The sequence below is a fragment of the Varroa destructor genome, unplaced genomic scaffold, assembly GCF_002443255.2.
Source record: "Varroa destructor unplaced genomic scaffold, Vdes_3.0 BEIS01000414.1, whole genome shotgun sequence".
Lineage (NCBI taxonomy): Eukaryota > Metazoa > Arthropoda > Arachnida > Mesostigmata > Varroidae > Varroa > Varroa destructor.
The window spans coordinates 62566-72133 of record NW_019211867.1 but is presented as its reverse complement, the minus strand read 5'-3'; positions in this window follow the sequence as shown (position 1 = coordinate 72133).

Genomic DNA, 9568 nt, shown 5'->3' with positions numbered 1-9568 from the left:
ACCATACTATAACTTCACTTCCCAAGAATTGTAGAAGGATGTTCTGTTTCCAAATTTTGTTGTCAATCTATAATAAAAAGAGGTCTAAGATGTAATTCAGATAACTATTAGTATATGATTACTAAGTATGGTGGCACAGAAATGTACCGCATGTATATTGTTGTATAAATCACGTTTACGTTCGTTCTCAGAGGATGCCGAAGTTAGATGAGCACTAACATAGCCCAGTCAGGTGTCAAATATTGCGGCACGTTTCTTTTCTGGAGCTGTTCGAGCAAGTCTGCCACAACTTGTCTGCTATGGACCATCAAACTGACAGATCACGCTGTTAATTGTACCGCACGATACCCCTGTAAGGTCTTCAAGGTTAATCCTTTAGTTGGGATCCATTTTTGTTTCTCTTGTTAAATTTGTCCCATATAAATCCCAGCGAATTTATAGTGTAAACTTCGTGCAGATAATTTCCAACTTTAAAGCCTTACAAATACAGAAAAGAAAGTTCCTAACTAAAATTATTTAGGTTTTATCGTGGTGTAGAGAATGATAGGCTTGACTAAATAAAAAAACAACTGCACCATCGTATTGGCTTAATGGCATGATTTAACAAATTGTCATCGGTTGTTGTCGACTAGGTGTCTCGGGGTCAAAATAAGGGCTGAGTTGGATTTTAAGTAACACGTAATTTGAGTGGTTAAATTTGCATTTCAGATATGCAATGCTACTGCCAACAGATGTGTCGCAAGCTTTAGAAATTTTTGTTTATAGTTTTTAAAATAAAGAAGAAAGGTTGAGTAGGTAAACTACATAAATATACGCAATTAGAGCATAGGAGCCGTTTATTCGATGCAGCTGGGCTATATCTAGGATCTATCTTGATCCTTTGCAAACATAATCAAGTGTGGGACACCGTTACAATCACGTTGAATGCAAATCATGTTCTTTGTTGTTTTGTGACTGTTTGGCGCCAGGCAAATGTTGAGAATCAGTGCAAACCACATTTCTTCGCGCGTCGTACGCGGTCCATGGTTTAACAAAACTTCTTGGTTTTTGCTAAAATCCCATACACCCTGCCTGAGAATGGTTTAATATTTACTCGCTGCATAAATAACATCAGGAAAATCAAAATAATGTGGATATCGAAAATGCACTTTTTTTGTGGCGTTTCTTTCTTTAAAACCTGGACTCAAGATAAATTCTCTTTACTGTACTGTGGATTTACAATAAGTGTATAGATGGGAAGGAGCACTTTTGCACGTAGGACTAAATAAACAGTGTAGAGGTAACAAAAAAGCGAACATTAAAGAAGACCCTTCTATATACATATTGCAAGTTACGAAGCTGCTATAGCAAGCTATGATATTTATTTATATAATTATGATCTCTTACCGTCTTCGAACCCCCTGATCAAAGCTTACATCTCGCTTTCAGGCGCCGCTGCCGATTCTGGACTTATCGATGCATGCTCCGGTGCAGTTTACAGCATTTCGTCTTTCGACGTTTTCATTGGTTGAAGTCAGTCTTGGTGGTATGACCGAGCAGCCAAAAAAAATTTGAACGACGACTTTCCCAGGCTTTCGCTTGTCTATCTACTGAGCAAAAAGGTTACTCGAAGCAGAAGCTTCTAGAGCAAGCTGCGTACCTTGGCTATAAAAAAGTCCTGCTTTTCCGCGATCCTCGGAATCATGCGCTCGACCAGCTCGTTGTATCGCAGGTGTCCAACGTAATTTTGCTTGAAAGAGTTTGCGATTTGCCGTGATGTGAAAAAGATTGCGTTCTACGTTACGACAGTACCAAAAATTTTTGCAGGCGGATCATGGCGTGCGACGTATCATCCCATTATCCCGAATGACATAGGATAGGGGCCCTTCCGCTAGGGACGATGAAGTACTAAGTACTGTTCTATGCCTCTCGATTCGATAAGCTAGGTCATTTATTAGCGCGTACATTGAAACACGAGCCCTTGCTTAGATTTGGCATTTATCGCGTGCAAAAAAAGATTGTTCCTTTGCGCCTTCTGCACCTTGTCTACTTCTTCTAGCTTCCTACTAGTAGCACTGTCAGGCGCAATAAGCATCCGCACTGACGTTAGCGAAGCGCTTTCTTTGAACGATCTCGAAAACGCGCCTTTGTAGAGTCAAGACCTAGTTTTAAACAAAGGTGTTTTTATGCGATACGGTCGGTGACAACTTTGAAGTGTCGCCCACACAAATAAAGCCGTATTTCTCAACGGACAATTGGTAACGTCATTTTTATATCCTGATGAGACCGGCATAGAACAAGATACTACGTCATCGGCGTTCCACATGACGTGCTTTACGTTGACCGTAACGTGGAACAAACCCATGATTCGAGTAAAATTTTGTGAGAACCGCTGGTAATTTAGGGCTAAACCCAAAAAGCTTTCTAATCCTGTAACCCACGTCGGGGTAAGCACGGTCTCCACTACCCAGCTTTTTTTAGGATTTAGGAAAGTACGGTTTTCTGCATTCCAAACGGACATTGCTTAACGATCAAATGCAAGTATGCGGAGTCGATGGCCCCCGGTATTTTCTGCAAGCGCGTCACATAAGTGTTGAAGTTGGATGAATAGATTATAACTTTGTGGACGCAGACGGGAGCCATCTATCTGCCAACGAGCTCTCTGTCAGAGTTCTTGAAATATCGCGCCGAATGGGGTTACGCTTAAACTGATACAGTCCCTTTGGCACACCTTCTTATCTTTGTCAATCGTGTGAACGCTAATCTTCTAATGTTCGCTCATCAACGTATGCAGCGGGCTCCGACGAAACCATTGATATTACCGCTTATGCTGGGCAGCAGGTACCCATCCCGTTCCGTGGTGTCGTCTAAACTGCGGTCGTTGACGTCCTATGCTGAACAAAAAGCGTATAAATAACTTCGTCTGGCTTTTTGAAAAATGGCCGTATTGGCCTAAGAGGACCTTTATGAGGCGGCCACGTTGTTTTATTATCACGGCTAACTGAGAGACCCGCCATCACCTAGGTAATAAAAGGAGTCCATCTGTTAGTGTCAGTCTGATGAATCTCGTTAGGTTTGATATATTTGGCATAATTGGTACGAGGTTTTCTTCTAACGGAATTATCTCGTTTCAAGCAGCACATAAAACCTACCCCACGCATCCGTGCTTAGAATGCTGTACGGGCATACATAGGCACCTTACCCCCGAAAAACAGATTAGAGCCCGATCCGGTTGTAGTACAATGTTAGAAGTGGTTTGATTAAGCTGCTATGTTTATCACTGTCCTCGGTAATGCAACGTAATCCTCACTGGTTGGAAAGCAATTACAAGACTGGTAATTGTCTTTCTTTATAAAATGACAGGAACAGCTTGCTCGGAATAAACGCTAACCATTTCCAGAACCATTAACGGAGCGCACTGTGTATCGTGTAACGGGCTCCAAAGTCCTCCTATGTCCTGTGAAAACAGTTTATTTTCCCGCCGCGAAGAAATCACGTTCACGTCCTCTCCTGAGTAGGATGTCGCGATTATCTTCTCGCAAAGGAGTTCAACTCAAAGCATGAGCGGGTAACTTCTTTTACACCCTATATGTAGCACCGCATCCTTCAAAAGTTCCTCCCATTAATTATTTTACGAAGTTTAGAAATAGAAACTCGCTGTGGAGCGAGTTCCTATTGAGTATCTATCTGTATCTCATAACACATATATGTACGATAGTGCACGGCAGGACAAGCCTGTTGTTGTGGGCTGGGTGTAAAGCTAAACCTAGAGGAGTTATGAAGTTGTTTCCACAAAGATCACTGTGTATTAACTAAATCCTCTCGTAGGCTTCTTTTTTAAATTGCCTATATCTTCAGTGGATAGTATCATAGGCTATCAAGGAAAATAGCGAGTGCAATTAGTCGTTGTTACTCATCAGGTTGTTTTCTTTTCACCCCTGATAAGTCAAGAATCACAAGGCGGAGTGGAATCCGTTGTAAATCTGTTTAGCTCGATAGACTTATGGCAACATCTATATCGGCTCGTTCCTTTTTTCTGGTTTCCAAATTGCAATTATTAACCTCCTGATCCTGATTTTCTTGGAAGATCACGATAGCTGCTGCCGTGACCTGATAAAGAACTTATGCTCCTATGGAACTGATTATAAGGTCCACAGACTTCATGCTCTTCCGACAAACGGGTCGTGCAGCATGAGGGATTACCGTCCTAATTTATCTGTGAATTAGAAAGCTTTGGTATAAGTTGCTTTTAGAGCTGGTCATATGCAGGGCGTATGGGCAGCATTGTTCTCGATTCAATTTTTACGGTTAACATAACTATCATATGGGGACTTGGAAATCGATCGAAGACACGATTTCCATGTCCAGTAATAGTCTGCGTGAGAAAATAGCCTAGATTTCCGCCCGGTTTGTCCACCCATTATCTAATATACAAGGTATACCATCTAAATTGAGACGTTTCTTTTATGCTCTGTTTCTAAGGGTATATTTAAATTAAAATCGATATTTCAGCATAGTTTAGATAAAGTGTGGTATTCCTGACGATTAAGCTTATTTAATAAAACCGCTGTTCGTCGCGAATACAATTTCAATTCGCAACCCAAACCATTTACTAGTAATTTTCGAAGTATTATTTCTTTAGACTGCAAGCAAGTTCTTAAAAGCAACTGTGCGATACAGATAGGTATCGAGTCGTTACGGCGTCGCTCATGTATGTCACATATTCAAGCGGAGTTAAATTTATCTAGAAATTCGGAAAAAAATGCGAGGCATCAAACCGGCCAAAAACTTTAAAAAAACGCAAAAATGCACGAAAAGTCTTAAAAAAATGAACAGTTTGAGTGTATCTGGGCGATCTAATTGACAATCCAAATTTCCGAAACTGCGTCAATTTTTGTATGAAAAAACCAAGTGTCGTTTTAACACTTATTAAGGGTCTTCCGATATACTTCATGAAAATTTTCTTAACATTTTTTAGAAGCCGCGTCATAACTGGTAATAGTATTGACCGTCGATTTCGGGCAAAAAATCAAATTTCGGTTTTGGTGGGGTTTCGTCCAGTTAGAAAAAAGTCGGATCAATAAACATCAATTAATTAAACTTACTTTCGCTTAAATTGCGAAAACAACGCCTTATAGTTTGACAGAGATTGTTGTTCTATTTTAAAAAGTATAGGCTTCGTTCTAGTACTAATAATAGCGAATGAACACATGCCCATTACTAATTTCGGTTCCGTGTCCTATATGGCACAAAACCTCGAACCAGGGAGCCCGATTGACTACAAGAAAAATCTTTTTACTCTTCCTGCCACGTCGCAATAATTTTTTTCCAGTTCTAAAGTTTTAGAATCGGCAAAACCCCACCCAGAGTCTAGTTTTCTCATCCTTAACCAGGTCTTAGTAAGTAATACATGCTTATACCTAGTCGACATCCATGCTAATAGTCCTATACGCCTGTATGATCCTTGGCCTCATAATTTGCTGGGTACTACGAAAGATATCCCTGTTCTTCTTTGTGCGGATGGGCTTTTTAGGAAAATCAGAGACCTATACGACATAGGCTCAAGAACTAATGGGAGTTTACGCAAGGTATTTTTATGCACCTGCATATGCATACAATATGGCATCTGATACCATACGTACCTTTGACGTTGCTGGGCACACGTGACCGAAACTCACCATGTTCTCGTCAAGCAGAATACTGAAATGTATTACTTGATTAACCATTTCGACGTCAGATGAGTCAATAGAGACGTAAATCGGTCTTACTTTCTTTTTGATCAGTTTTTACTTCCTTCAGAATCAATAAAAAGTTAAGTAAGCTACCTGCTTCGGTACATTCGGAGAAGTTTTATTAGCTGACGGCTAATAGTTCTGTAGCCGGGAGATATCATAAGCTTGGAAATGTCCGCATTTGTTATTATTCATACTTATAGACAAGGTAATAGTTCGATATAATAATGTGTGTGAGGAACGCCAAAACTTGTCTTTCCTTGTAAAAAATATTCAAGACTACTTTCTATACCAGATTATTGAACGCATTTTTCACATCCATCAGAATAACCTTGAAGAGCTGTAGTAGCGTATAGAGATATACGTTTTCTTTTCCTTTGGGATAAGATGTTTGCCTGATGGGGCATATCGTTGTCTCCTTAATCCAAACTTTGTACGAGAACAGGCTATGCGCCTCTACAAAGTCTCGGGGCCTGGCCTCAATGCGAGCCCCAAAGCGTTTATCTAAGCAGCTAATAAGACAGAGGTCTTGGGACACGGTGCCTTTCTCTATGTAATCCTTTCTGCCGCCCTTCGTACCTCCTGAACTGTAACCTCGGAGATATTATCCCCGCCACCTGACCCCTATGTTTAATACAAAGCTGAGATGAAACGTTGCGTAAGGGTTCGATTCCTTTTTTTTACTTTGACCACTTTTATAAATGTTTAGTATCTCTAGCCCTTCTGATTGTGACCTTGTACGGCTTGTTATAAAGGTCGTCATCAATCTGCCTTAAAATTGCCTTCGAAAATACACTCTTGCTAACAGAAGTCGTTTTCTTCAGCATATCAAATTGTTCTCTGTAGATAATAAGTATGTGTCAAGTCTCGTTGAGTGGAAGCTAATCGTTTTAATATTCACGTCGTATGGGCAGACCCGACGAGCTTTTCAAATGTCTGAATTTCGCTGTTACTTTCTCTAATCTCTGCCCTTCTTTTTGGATGAATGGGTTTACCCGCTTTTTTACAGGCACTTGTTAGAATTTGCTATAGGAACTTGATATCTCTAGTCGTCAGATGATCAAATAATCACCGAAACACTTTTTAATTGTCTTATTATATCATAGTTCACATTTCCGATTGCTTCGGGGAGTGGGGGGGGGGGGCTTGCTCGGTCGTAATTTCGACGCAAATGTAATCGCTTATATTTTTATAGTATGTAAAGACATGCAATTATACTAATTTTTCAACGATCTTCTCGTGGTATGCAGTTTTTATTTTCTTTATTTTGGCAATATTTGAGTAATACAACCGGGCAGAGTTTACTTCGGTTGCATTAAGTATGCAGCTCAGCTCCGATGATTGGACTTAGTTCCGCCAAATACCATTATCCACTAATTCGAAGTTCTCTCTTACATTTAACTCCTACCAGCACAGATCTCTAATAATTATCGCTACAATTGATCTGATGGAGCAGTGGGTACGAGCGGATAATTGGGTACACCGAGATCAAGTTCTTTTCATGAGATTTTTGCTACCTCGAGCGTCCTACAAGCCTGACCCATTAGTATTGTCGCTAGAGGTGTGACTTTATTTGCGCGGAAGTCTATCCTTTTTTTCATAATCTCTTTGCCAGGTCTATAGACACTTTTCCACACTGCATATATAGCGCGACTTGTCGATACGTAGCTTAAGTAAAACAATATCCTTCCCTACGTCTGTTATTATATTAAATAACATCTCGCACGTGATATCTTCACGTGCTTCGCCGGTAAAGTCTTTCCAAATATTACGTCGCTCCTCAAAATTGAGGTCCCCACAGCCAAAGCTGCTTGCATGCTGATTTTGTATTGTAAGATGTGCCTAGAGTACCTGTAATGCTAAAAATGATTTACCGTTGCGATGGTCTCTTGCGGAACGTTTCAGTAGTCTCAGATCTGGTCCGTACGGGAGTCCCACAAAGGGCGACAGACTTCGTAACTGATATAAATAGCGTTCAGGACACTCTGAAGGGGTCCGCTTCGTATTTGATCTTACCCGATTGCCTTGTTGAAACGCAAACTTTCGAAAGCTTAAACCGCTTCATGGACTGATCGTCTGTATATTCATTGTATTGTTGTATACCACACTACGAAGTGTGGTGGGGTCTGGAGAAGGATAGTGTATGTTATAGAGAACGGTCTAACAAAGCGATTGGCCAGCATGAATGCGCTAATAGGACAAACCAATCTATTTTGGGCAACAAGTCATTTCGACAGCTGACTCTCTACTTGCCTGAGGAGAAATTTCTTTTATGCAATTCATCTAGTAGTTTACTAGAAAATGTTATGTAAAAATCCATGTGTGCCATATACTTTCTCCTGTCAGAGCTTCAGAGCTATTTTTTTTTAGGGGCTGATTAGTGACACCTCTCGAGAGATTCGCAAAAAGAGATGGTTATCAAAATGATGCCTAGAACGAAGCTTTTTGTTGAGTGCAACTTTTGCGGCTTAACATTACGATAGATAAAAATTTTATTGATTGCCGTTGTGTAAAGAGTTCAATTCGAAGTGTTTAATCAGAACATGTTTTAATGAACGGTGAGTAAATATATACTTAAAGAAATGTATATCTTCATCTAGTAAAATATCTAATTACCTATTAGAAAAATAAAAACAAATGCAACTCGTGAGCTTTGGTGAAATTGTTGAAAAAAGTCAGCCTTCATTTGATATGGTATGTGTCGATATTTCTTAAAAAAATTACAAAAAATGTGACGTCTTAGAAATAAAATCGCTTAGTTGACGGCAACGGACCTTCTTCTAAAAATATGATCTAACAATTACAGAAAAGTAATGCGTTAGGTGAGACAAAATAATTGCAATGATTTAACTGTTGTAAATAAAATAGGCGCATGGAGAGAACCGCAGAGAAATTGTTTTGTCTATACTATTCGTAAGTTTGTTTGTCTGTTTTTGACAGAGTCAACACGACCTCTAGAGATGATGTTACTGATTTTTACTGATAGATGATTTTTTGCGAGTTGTTAGAGATTCACTCTGCAATATAGTATAATAAATAATAAAAAAATAAAACAATAAATAGAATCTGCAATATAAGGCCGATATAAAGACAAGTTTGCGTTTCCCCATAGAGCGTAATGTTAATTAGGTTAGTCATCCCACTTTTCTCGTTTGACAACATATCGTACTAGCGTTTACAAACTAAGGCGGCCATTAAAATGGTCACACAAACTGCCTGTTTGAGGGGTCGATCAGATTTAAATATTAGACTATCGCAAGCCAATAGATTTAACAATTAATTAACTAATTCATAGTTGAGCTAGAATGATCTGTTCGAGACAGATCCATAACTTCTCTTCGCTTTTACTAGCACTCGGAAGAGCTACATACCTATCAATCGCATTTCCATAAGTTGTTTTTTAGCTATGACTTCCCAAAAGTAAGTCGATATTGGCATATGATTGTCCATCAGTTGTCCTTCTTAGGGCATAGAATACTTTATAACGAACCTAGATCGAGAGAATAAGAAGGTTTAAGCCAATATTGGATATTTCTTTTCCTCAATATAGGAAGTAATTGAAGCATTGTGATGAGGTTTTGTGTTGTTATCAAATGTCAGGGCTACGTGCTTTCGGTTGTAGCTCACAGGCCTCTTAAAAAACTCGAGATAGCGAGGTGCGTTTATTGTTTGACAGTCAGCGACTATCCCACAGTAACGGATGCTCTTCATGTTTACTACAGACAGTGCCTTCATTTTACAACCAAATCTACTTGACTTTCCTTCAGGGCAACGTCATTCCCTCGTCATTAGGAATTGAATCATGCTTCGTTGTGGTGACTGTATGCTCGGGGTAAGTTTATGTTGATGAAATTTCG